Here is a 12,284-nt window from a genome sequence, read left to right as displayed (position 1 = left end):
CCTGAATCTATACAAAATGGACAAGGCTGTGAAACAGCAGCTTTGCAAAACACAGGTTGAAATTCAAATATGAAAATTGTCTCAAACATTCAGTTATTTTCCATGTTCCAGATGCTGCTGTTATACCGGAATATCCCCACTGAGGGAAAATAAAGCTTTTTTCAATGATTTTCAATTAAAGTTTATGAAAGTGCTGAATGTCAAATAGTGTTCATTTATTCAGCAATCAATATAAAGAAAAACTTCTTTTTTTTTCAAATAGTAACTAAATAATGACACTGAAACTAGAATCTCTACAGTATTTAAATAGAATCGAATTACTGTAAAAAAAGCCTGGAATCATTTTTACAAATGAATGAGATGAGTTATAAATGAAGTAACTTCTTAAAGCCAAACTATTGACAGTAATTGTTATCCTCAACACAGCAGCACACCCAGATCCCAGAAGGCTGAAGATAACGTCACTTCAAACAAATTGTAAAATCTGATACCCGTATATTATGGCTTCATATTAAATTTAAGAAAACTTACAAAAAGACAAAAACCCCAAAGAACTTTTTTTGGCAGTGCTTTACTTTAATAAACTCAAGTCTTGTTTGATCTCCGCATGGACTAGCCCTCACAGATCTTCAAACCTGATATGCTAAATGTTTCAGAGTCCCTTTACAAATGTAAAGTTGAGACATTAAACTTTGTTGGAAGACTAAGAGGTTTCAAATGCAAAGGGATTACAAGGTGTAAAATAATATGCATCATAAAAACAACATACCTTATAGAGACTAATATCAGCAAAACAAACTCAAAAATATTTTGAACAACCATAAAATATCTTCATAATTATAGATTTAAACTACATTATATGGTAAGTGAAGCAACAATCTGAACCATGAACTGAGTAGATGTTAATTTACAGAAATACTGCACAGCAACCTTTGAATCCCAGAGCATCGAGAAAGAAGTCAACCTTCAAAAGCATGCAGTAAAATAAATCAATCATTAAGCCGATTGGAAATATAAAATGTGATGATTAAGTTGAAGAAGGTCTAAACAAAACATTGCCTATGCTTTTACTTGACATTTCACTCTATTAAACATGACTACCAATATCGCCGGGTTAATTTGCAGCACTTTTCTAACATCTGAGATGCCCGAAATGAATCTGTTTACCTTTTAACCTGTCATTTAATAGTATAACAAACTTTTGTTTTACCAGCTGGGATAACAGAAGGCTGAGTAGGTTTAGGTATCCAATCATCCATGAAATCTCTTCTAAATTATATAAAATAACAAATTCGTCTTAGAAAGTCAGTACCAAAATTTGGAAATGTGAGAACATGAATTTTTAAAACCATGGCAATGCACAACAATTGAAATTTTTCTACTGAGAGACAGTTTAAATACTACTTTAGCAGCTCAAGAACAGTTGCAACTTACACACTAAACATATTGCAAACGTGCTACAATTCTATAACTGGAGAAACTCTACCAAAAATACAAGAAAACTCTACAACACCTGATTACTGTAGTGAGTCTCCTACAATCCACTCCGACCTGTCTCCAGTGCTGGATATTTGTCAAATATCATCCAATACAAGCTGTTGACTCCTATCTAGTCCCAGCTGCATCTGGGAATCTAAAGAATCCAACCAGTAACTTTCCCGTCTGTTGGACCGTCCCATTAAGTCAAGCCCACCTCATCTACATAACAAGAATCCCCCCCGTCTGACTTTAAACATGCCTCACCAAATGCAGTTGTTCGCCAACAGAAATACAAAGATAAGGCGTCAATTTTAAATCTACTTCAGATTAAATGAAATGTAGCTTGTTTTAAATGGTAGCTGTCCTTGGAAAAAAGGAACAATATCTCCAGTTCAGTATTTTGTTGACTAATTGACGAAGCTATAAATAAAGCCTTCTCCATAAAGGGTCATAAGTCAGTTTCTGTTTATTTCAGCCAATTAATGAAGCAGTTTTTCCTGCAGAAAATCACTTTAAAGTGAAGCTGCGTGAGCGTGACAGAAAGTCATCTGTGTTACACAAAAGCCTGAATAATCCCCGGTGTCGTTTTTAATTGCATTAATGTGCTCGGCAACGCTGTGAGACCAATTACACACCATGAAAATGTGACAACTATTATGGAAGACAATCTGGCACCTCGCAGCAGGTGGCTCACGGCCAAACTGGAAACCAGTCTGAAAAAAGTTTCCATCTCAGAGGTGAGTGTTTTAAAACCAGTTTGTGTGTGTAGCTGCCAGCCTGAGTTAAAGATCTTACACACACACACATGCAGATATGCAAAAAATGCTTTGATGTTTTCAGCTCTCAGATGGACAGAATCTGCACAGTTCTGCGAGATGGTCCACTCACTGACCAAGAGAGTATTTCACTCTACTGACTTCATTCAGTACCTTTGTTTCATGCAAATGAACACACACTCACACACACACAGCTTTCTGACCAAATAAAATTTAACCGAGGTAAAAATCTTTGAAAATGTCATGCTTTGATTTAAAAACAATTTCTGATTCGATGAAACAGAGGAATGAGGAACCTATAGGTTACATTTACTGTTATACAAAAAGAAATATGAATTTAATTTAGCAAACACGGGCTGCTGCGAGATACTAAAAAGTTGTACATTTTGACTTAGCGGATGAGCAGGGCGGCAATTATGCTGATAAGTTTTGAGGTCTGCTACTCAGTCTAAGTAATAAAACAGTTTTTCAGTTTGACAGTGAGAAGTTAATCTCGCTCATCAGACTTGCTGATAAGTCCTCCGCTACATGCAGGTGGTTTTCTGTCCATACCTTGTGCAAACAATGACAATTATCAAGAGGGGAAAGAATGTGAGCAACAAACGCAGTGACTGTCTTCACTTGCATTGCACAATAGCAGTTTAGTGTCAGCAGTACACTAAACTGCTATTGTACTGCTAAACATGCTCTGACTCATAAGTTTACTGGTTTCGGTGATTTATTGTCCTCTATCTGTCTAGTTGAAAGTCGTGCTCCAGGGTGTGGCAGCAGGACTAACCAGTATCAGGATCAAAGGCCTGACCCTTCACTGACAGGATGTGTTAACCTTTGGTTCCACAAACTCACTGGTGGAGCTGGCAGCTGCAGAGGGGATGATAAATCTAACGCATTAACTGACCAACGGAACAAACAACAATGAATGTTTTCAAATTAGTGATTTTATCTGGATGTAATTTAGAATCCAAATTCCACATTTTTACATTTTTATTTAATTTGAATACAAAACCACTTACAGGACCATTCCAAGTTCTGTGATTTAGTTGCATTTCCTGATCTGACGTGAAACTAGAAGAATCAGCAGTTTAAATTTATGAAACTCAGCATAACAGCAGCTTTTACGCTGTTGCATAACATCCAAAACAGTAAACTGATTCCAAATGTACATTTGGTCAGGTCAACACACTGGATTTAAAATTAAGCTGTTTGCATTGTGAGACAGAAATATGCATGCCAGTATTTGCAGAGGTAGTACGACAAAAATACTAAATCAAGGAACGATGCAATTACTTAGATAAAAGGAATATTTGCTTTTCTTCAAACAAGAAACTTAAAAAGGTTCAAGATTTCAGCTTTGTCCATCTGTCCAGTGGTGAATAATAAAAAAGTATCACTGTGTGAAGAATTACATTTTCAAAATAAAAGCAAATTTTGGGTACACCTATGAGGCTGCAAAATTTACCAGAGGATCGGAAATGAGAAGCAGAACTAGTGGGAATCTTTGAGTTTCTGTAAACAAAGTGATGTGTTGTATGTGTTTAGGGTTAGAACTAATGTTCAGATGATACAAAAAGTTTTGCATTGCAAAAAAGACAAGTTTTTTGTTGTTGTTTTTTTTACCAAGTCGTACAGGATTTAGAAGCAATTTAAAAAAATGGCAAATATCTATCTGCTATATTCATACGTTTGGGTGTCTGAAGGATATGGTGTTTTGCATTTTACCTTTGGTATTCAGAGTAAAAACTGATTTACTCAGAAAACATCACTGCATTTCTGTAAAAGGTTAAATGTGGTCATGAATCGGAATGACAAAAAAATGTCATTAAAACATTTTTATACCTTAAAGTACAGAACATAGAAAATAAGAAATTCTTTGGCAGTGTTGGAAATAATGAAGTCTATATTACGCTACCCCTCATTACCCCTCAAGGATAAATATGTTGGATAATGGATGGATGGATATATCTTAAGGCAAGACATTAATAGTAAAGTATAAAAGAAAAAAATAAGAGTTTTAACTTTTAAAATAATAAAGTGGCTTGTTACTTTTGCATACTTTGGTTTTACTTCTACCTATTAGGAAAAAAAAAAACATTAATCATGTTGCAATTTAAAGTTTCACTCCTAGAATCAGAAAAACATCAGTCAATGATACATTTAAACAAGAACAATGACAGAACTTTTAATCCAAAAAGTTTACCAAAGAAGAAGAAAAAAAACAAAAAAACTTTTTTCCAAATTGTTTGAACCAATCAGAAGATCCTGGAGGACGCTGTTCTTTACCATTCTTCACAAGTTTTTCTTTTACATGCATCAATGATTCATGCTTCAGCTGAATCACGTAATATAAACACGCAGCGATGTGTGACAGTGTGAAATGACACCTGGAGCTCAGAGTGGGAGCAGGCTGCGAGGTCTCGCTACCTTTAACCAACAGGAAAAAATAATCAATAAAGCCTGAATGGTCTGGCTTTCAGCTCCACTTACAGCAGGAAGCACAGACGTGTGTCCATCAGTCCACCGGAGAAGCATCTCTGCACAAGGAAGCTGCATCGAATTAGCAGAATGTTTATGATTCCCTCTAGAGGATTTCTGCTTCTAAAGAGCAACAGCGATGATGACATCAGATGTATCCGCTGTGCATGATTATGTGTTTGAATTGAACAGAGAGGAGAGAAGAATAATAATAAAAAAAAGATGTTGGATGGAGGAGTTTTTCTAGCACCACCATCAGGTAACATTCCCACCGCGACTCTGTCTGCCTTGTTAGAGAGGAAACCGAGGAGTGCAGCACATTTCAGGGCTGACATAAAACCTCTGTGACGTGAACCCACAGCGTTTTTACCCACTGATGCGAGCTGGAAGGGTTGCAGAGGGAGTAATGTGCAGACTGTGGCAGGGGGGCATATCTACGATTTTTATTATAAAAACACACCGAGAAAAACCCAAATGGAGCTGTCGCCTCCACACTCTTCATCCTAATGGACTCAAAATGAAGCTGAATATGAAGAGTCTCATATGAAACGAGCATCTTACAGCCCGAGCGGAGGCAGTTTTCTCTCAGGAGGAAGCCGCAATAAGGCTGCATTTTACGGCATTTTACACTTGCAGCTTGCAGCTTTGTCTTACCGGTGACTAAAGGAGAAAGTATGAATAGTTTAACCTCTTCCGACTCTGTTTTGCTGATGTGTGTGAACTTCTAACGCGTCTAATTTGAAAAGACATATAAATAATCAAACCCAGGAGCAGAAAAAAGTGAGAAAGTGGTTTACATTTTCTCAAAAAATATTGTTGTTGCTGGGATAAAACACAAATCTGTGAGTAAAATGGCTACCAAATAGCTACAATCATACTATGCCCCAGAGAGATTATAAAAATCCCCGCAATATTCAGGTCTGGCAAGAAATGCCAACATGAAAATGAGTGCATTATTCGCAGGGTCAGAAAGTGCTTTTGTCAAAAGAAAAATCAATATTTCTAGATTTGTAGGCCAGGTTTAATAAATCCTTCCGAAATGTTCATGTTTTACACTTTTCCATGGTAGTTTGAACCAAACCGTTTCGTCTAATCTTAGCTTTGATGTGCGTATTTCTAACATCTAAAAACAAAGTTTACAGTACAACAATAACAGGACAAAAAGGCCCCGAGTCAACTTTTATCTTAGCGCATGATCTCAATCAAAAGAGAACCGGTTGTATTTCATAACTTCAAATGAAATTCTCCTATTGTTGTGACGTATTTCCTTGTATGGCTCCTCCGACCGGATTTTGAGATGCCAGAAATGTGACTCATGGATTACACATCGACACCTGACACCTGCATTAGTCTACCAACTGGCTGTTACCTGGACAGAAAAAGTGAACAAGTGTGAGATTGTTCTTAATTTGGGTTTTCTTGTTGTCTACCTGAACCGTAGAAGAAGGCAAACGTGCCATGACATCTCTAAAGTCTGAAGCGTGGACGGCTTCTTTTTGCTCCGGAGCGGGAAAAGAAAAGGGGGTGTGTGCATGTGCAAGTGCTTTCATCTGACAGACTAAACCCATTTCCACTCTGCCAGCTCCCAGTTTAATGATGCCCATTAACAACAGGGCTCCCTCAGATCTCCAATTTTTACGGAGAAATGCGCAGAACGGGCTCCGCTCGACCTCCCATCTCTTCCTCCTCCATTCAGACTAATCCTCTTTCGCCTCGACCCCGCTTGCAGGGCCCCGGGAATCAGCACGTATCTGTTTAAGTGGTCGGAGCGGGACAGGCGCGCTTCTAAATTAGAGGAGGCAGCCAGGAATCCCAGAGCTTGGGATACAAACCTCAAACCCATCCCCACGACACGGCGGCGACGGCAACGGGAGGAGCTCGGGTGATGGCAGGGTCGCCATCCAAACCAGTCGCTAACCTCACCGAGAGTATCTTCACATCCACTACGGAACCCAAAGATTAAATATCTGTTTGAAGCGGCAGACGTGGGAAATAAAACGCAAAGATTGCGGTTTGTCTGAACCTCGGAGGTTTCTGTGGAGCTTCTGTTTCCAGAGATTGCTGGAACCTGCTTCAGAAGAGCATTTCCACTAAAAAACAAAACAAAACCAAACAAACACACTAAAGAAGTTCCACCAAGGCACTTAGTGCTGTGTGATCAAACAGAAAAGTGTAAAATGTTGTTTTTCTTTCTAAGAGCTGAAAATTATGTGAAATCACAATATCAATCTATGTAACACCACAATTGTAAAATCCTGTTTTGATGCAACTTCTGGCACACTGTTACATTTAAAATGCTTTGCGTTCACTCACTGCATGACTTAATCCCCACACTTGATAGCGACTCTAGTAACCGAGACGCTGACGTTTACGGTGGAAGAAAAGATGATAAAGTACGAAAATGTGGATTCATCTCAGCCGGTGTCAGAATAATATCAGAATGAGATGTTTGTCTAGTAGTTTTCTTCTTTGATTTCTTCCGGGAGACGATTCTACTGAATCTCAAACAAGATTCTCACCCCTTCAAACGCTTCATGCTGGATTCACACTGCTCAGATTTTGAAAATCAGCACTTGGTGCACATATCCTTGCCCCTGGGCTTGGAGCTGAATGCATGGATGTTTTAGGGTTTCAAGAGAAACATTGAAAGCCTGTGTTCACATGAAAAGGAAGAGATGAAGGAGGAAACGGGGTCAAAGGCCATGCATAGGAAGGCATAACATCCCTGTGAAGGGTTGGCCACCTGTAAAAATTCAAAGGCGCCACAGCTGACCGCAGAGCTCGCTGCTCCTGCTCTGTGTGTGCCAAGCAGATGCAGTTTGCATGTAAATACCCGACTCCCCCTCCCTCATTCCCTTCTCTCTTTCTCTATCAGCAGGACATACGCCCACCCTCTTTCTTTCTCTCCCTCACCACAGCAGAGGGAAAAGGCGGAGGAGGCTGGAAACCAGAGGCACCGGATGGACCAGATTCCCTGCAGATGACACATAGTGGATGTTTCGTTCCTTTTCGTCCACCTTTCAAGTGAAACTCTCTGCCTCTCTGTGCAGAGCAGCATCACAGGGTGGTAAATTTGATGCCACAGGTGCTCTTGGGGGGAGGAGGGGGGCTCAGGTGCAGCGAGATACAAGCTTTTGTTGGGAGTTTATGGGCACCTCTGGCTGAATGGACTTCTTAGTAGCATTAAAAAGCTTCCCTACCTCCCCTCATAAAGCTAAAGAGACCCAAATGTATGATTATAACTATATCTCCCGCATTTGGACAAAAAAAAAGAGATTTCGCTGCTCTTCCCTTTGGGAGCACTGTTACAGTTTCCCCCAGTTTGAGAAATGTTAAAGCTTGAGGAAGCTGTGTTTTATTACTGACAGACGGGGAGGTAATGCCGAGGACGGAGGGGATCGATACAGATCAATAAACTCTGTAGTGTAACACACGTAAAAAACCCATCAAAGGAGATTACACGAAGAACATAGAAGATAGGATGGCTTTCTCTCTCTCTCTTTTTTTTTATCAACAAGTGTTCTTTAAAACAGATCCGTCCCCTGCAGAGGGTGTTCTTTAATTAAGGCACAAGTGTGCATTCATGCGAAATGGAATATAAAGTGAGTGCGCCCGGGCAAATGATGGTGCGTATCGCGTCCCGGATCCACTAGTTTGAGGTTTTTACCCACGTACAGGTTAAATAATGAGACTGTGCGGAGAAGTTCCTACCTGGATCGAGTTAAAGACCCAGGTCTGGGCGCTCCAACGCCGGCTACAGGCTCTCGCTCCTCCGCGGTATCCAGGCGCAGACGTTCCAGGACAAAAAATGTTTTATCATAAAGAATCCACAAGGTTGTAGTAGAAAAAAAAAAAAAAGAAAAGAAAGAAAAATAAACAAACGAACAACACAAAAAAAAAAAAAAAAGGATTCAAAGGCGAATCAAACAATCCAGTCACGGCTGTAGTTATTCCTCCAGTTTCTCTCAGTTTCTGTCAGTCGTGACCAGCGCTCTCCGGTGGCACGGCCGGACTCACTTACGGACCCCTGAAAGCGTCACCGGCGGCCGGATGGAAGCAGCTGCATCCTCCGCTGGTGGCACGCTCTCTGCGGGATGAAGAGGGAGTTAGGGTGAAGGTGCTGGATGTGGACGGAGCACCGGGACGAAAAAAAAAAAAATACAAAAAATCTTACCCGTTTCTCTCCCTACACACTTTCTAAAAATAAAAAAAAGTGGAAAAAGAGTTGAAGCTGCTAGTAACGCAGGATTGCTCCGGTCCCCTCTGGTCCAGTTTCGGTCCTCGCGCTGTCCGGCACGGAGCAGGTCGCGCGGCTGCACCGTGAGTGATGAGAAAGTGGAGTGAATCCAAACCAGTGCGCTCGCGCTTCACTCCCTCTCCTTCTCTCTCTCCCCCTCCCTCACCCTTACACTCATTATACACTCCCCCATCAAGGAGGAAGAGGAGGCGGAGCGAGCATCCTCTACATCAACTTCATGGATTTCCCATCATTTCCCACTGCTTTTTTTTCCCTCACTTTTTTCCACACTTTTATAACGAGCTTTATTATAATAAACTTTGAAGTGTCGAAGCTTCGATGCCGAACACACGTGCTTACGAGCAGAGCGTTCCGGACTGTCACCTGTCCTGCAGCCGCTCTGCCTGCATCTCTGTCCGGCTGCGGAGACCGAAGTGAGCCGCCGTCTTCTGCGCTCTGAGCGCCACCTAAAGGCGGCAAGTTGCAGCAGCTCCTGCTCTCTTACTCCTCCTCTTCTTCATTTCCCTATGCTGCCGCGGAGCGCAGGCGGAAGAGAGCCAGAGTGTAAAACGCATAATCTGGATATTCTGATGGCCGCGGCCGCCGCACGAACCCCGGGAAGCAAGCGGCGCAAAAGAGGCTGCGCACCAAAGCAGCTTTACTGTGCCGTGATATCACAAACAACACATATGGATTATGATTTTTTTCATATGGGGGGCCTCGGTTTCAGCGCATCTGCTTACAGACTTAATCCAAATGGAGCTTTCAGCTAGGGAAAAAAGCTCATTCTTTAGAATTTATTCTACCTTTATGGTCTCTCTGACAAGTGTCTGGCTAGAATCCCAGGAGCCAACAGAACTATAAACCAAAGCACTAGAGTTCATAAAATACTTCAGAAATATGAACTGAATCAAAATGCAAAGGTCATACATTATATTGATGTTGAAAAGCAGCTTCAGCGCCCTTACAGATCTTCAGATTTTTGTCACACTTAAAAAGCTATTTTTAAAACAATGATTTAATTCATTAACGGATAACTAGAGTTCCAAAATATATTTTGTAATATATAAAAAAGTAATTGCTCCATAATCCTATTAAGATGTTATGCAACCCTTGGCAGGAAAAGCAACCATCGAACATTTGCGATAACTGGCAATCAGTCCTTCACATTGTTGTGAAGGAATTTTGGCCCACCATTCTCTGCAGATTTGCTTTAATTAAGCCACGTTGTTTTTTTTTTGTTTGTTTTTTTTTCATGTATTTATTTAGTTATTAGCATGAACGAGCTGAGGTCATGCCACAACATTTCAACAGGATTTAGGTCCTGTCATTCACCAGACCTCTTCAAAAGGTTATTTTTTTCTCATTTGGGAGTGATGGCAGATTAGAGGGGGGCATTGTTTATTTGTATGAGCCACTGAGATGTGGACTTTCTGGTGGGCTTTGGATCATTGTCCTGCTTCATGACCAAAACCCCCCTAAATACAGCTGGTATGTTTCATGCCAAATATATAAGGAAAAGCCGAGGCAAGCAAGGTCTAGATTACTTTCCTCTGGTTCTGGAGTTGTTTGGCATAAATAATGTGACAACAACAGTTCATGTCTTGTATATCGTTATGAAGGAGCTCATACTGTGGCTGTGATCAAGGTTGTGATCATCCCCGTTTGTGCGCCTTTTATCAACCACCCTTTTTCCATCCATTCACCTTTCCTGCTTAGCGTATCTTGGTATGCACTAAGCTGTCTGTGAATCAAGGACAGGGGGCTGTTCAAATACTTGCAACAAGATATTAAATGCAAGAGAAGTTTTGTCCTAAAATGGAATTTCTTGAAATTTCATCAATGAACATTTTAAACAAAATAAAACAATCAGAAATAAACACCTTTGTTTGAAGAACACCTTTTGCCATCTTGCTTGCAGTTAAATAGCATATAGTTAAATTTTTAAGTATGTCTTTCAAAATCCAAAAACAGACATATAGCTTTATATATACACACCAACATGCATCAAATACATAATAAAAATACTATAAAATAACAGCAGACATGAAAGAAATCCAGAGGTATAAAAACAAAACAAAACACACAATCACAAATACTTCAACAGGTAAAATGTTTATAAATAATCAATAACAGTAAAACTTTGTAAACTACATCCAGATTAATAAATGACAAAAAATAACCCCTAAAAGACCAAACCTTATGTTTTTAAGTAAGTCTGTCTTGGACTGTTAAGTAGTGGAGAGCTTAGTCCTTTATTTTCCTGTAAAGTGTTTGAATGCAGACACCCACTCTTCTCCCTCTGCAGCCCTTCCCCCACAAAGAGCTTTTGACTGACATTGAGATTCTACAGCTGTCTTATAATATTATTTCATGGTTTTTTTTGTTTGTTTTTTAATCTGTGGGGTTTTTTTAAGTTTTGGTTTTTAAAATGTCATTTTCTGTTGCATGTTCTATAAAGTTGTTTGTGTATTCAGCAATGTTTTTGTTGTTGTTTTGTTTCTAATATGTTTTCATCTTTTTTCCCCTCAGGGTTACATTATCTGAACAGTTCTAAAACCGTTATTCCTCTATTTAACATCTCTTCATTAATTTCTCCAATCTTCAGTAATATAACAGTCTTAGCTGTATAATAAATACAGTGATCCAAAAAGGTGAGTTATTAATGAAGCTGCAACTAAAAACTCCTGAAACATGTCTTGCCTGAAAATGCCCGGAATCAGAAGCAACAAAGCCACAGTGAAACATGTAACAGAAAATGCACAACCACAAATATTCTAAACCACTGTGCGACACAGACACTGTCAGCTGTGTTGGTCCCCTTTGGTCTACTTCCTCAGTTTGTTTTCCCTCCTAAACTTCAGACATTCGTCTCTAGAGGAGTTTAAACCTCAGCGGTCAACTTCGTTTCCCGGCATCCATGTCAGAAATTAACCCAGCAGCCTATGTGGAGCCCACCTGATCAGCTGTAATATGCCATCAGTATTCTCCTTGTTTCCTCTGCTGCTCTCAAACTAATCACACTCATAGAGTTAGTTCAAAGAGTGGAAAGTTCTCTTTGTTTGGGATTATGGTTATTCTTATGCTGCCATTTTTACATATTGGAAGTAGATGCAGCAAAAGAACATTTTTAAAACATATTTTAATTATTACCTTTTAGGAAATTAGTAGTAAGACTCATATTTTACTATGTGTTCTTTTGGCTCTATTAAACTTGACATAAACTATTTATTAGCACAATTTCTATATGCATTAAACGCGTAAAAAAAGGGAACAAGATAAGACTTTCAGATCAGCAATGGACGCAATGTTTTTCTACC

At 39.7% G+C, this 12,284-nt stretch overlaps 1 protein-coding gene across 7 annotated transcripts in view; it reads right to left on the bottom strand.

The window, feature by feature from the left end:
- LOC122837344 (protocadherin-1-like) overlaps positions 1 to 9,090 on the bottom strand; it is a 184,111-nt gene extending 175,021 nt beyond the window's left edge. For 5 of the 7 annotated variants that reach the window (XM_044127642.1, XM_044127638.1, XM_044127643.1 and 2 more), the window contains exons 1-2: positions 8,902 to 9,090; positions 8,439 to 8,814 (exon numbers count right to left, since the gene is read on the bottom strand). The gene's annotated coding sequence lies outside the window, so the exon portion shown is untranslated. Of the gene's footprint in view, positions 1 to 1,513; positions 1,583 to 8,438 lie in introns of those variants that run through there. The other 2 variants (XM_044127640.1, XM_044127641.1) reach the window with 2 other exon arrangements.
- Between the last annotated feature and the right edge of the window lie 3,194 nt (positions 9,091 to 12,284).

The sequence above is a fragment of the Gambusia affinis genome, linkage group LG09 (assembly GCF_019740435.1).
Source record: "Gambusia affinis linkage group LG09, SWU_Gaff_1.0, whole genome shotgun sequence".
Taxonomy (NCBI): Eukaryota; Metazoa; Chordata; class Actinopteri; order Cyprinodontiformes; family Poeciliidae; genus Gambusia; species Gambusia affinis.
This window is presented reverse-complemented; position numbering and strand designations above follow the sequence as displayed.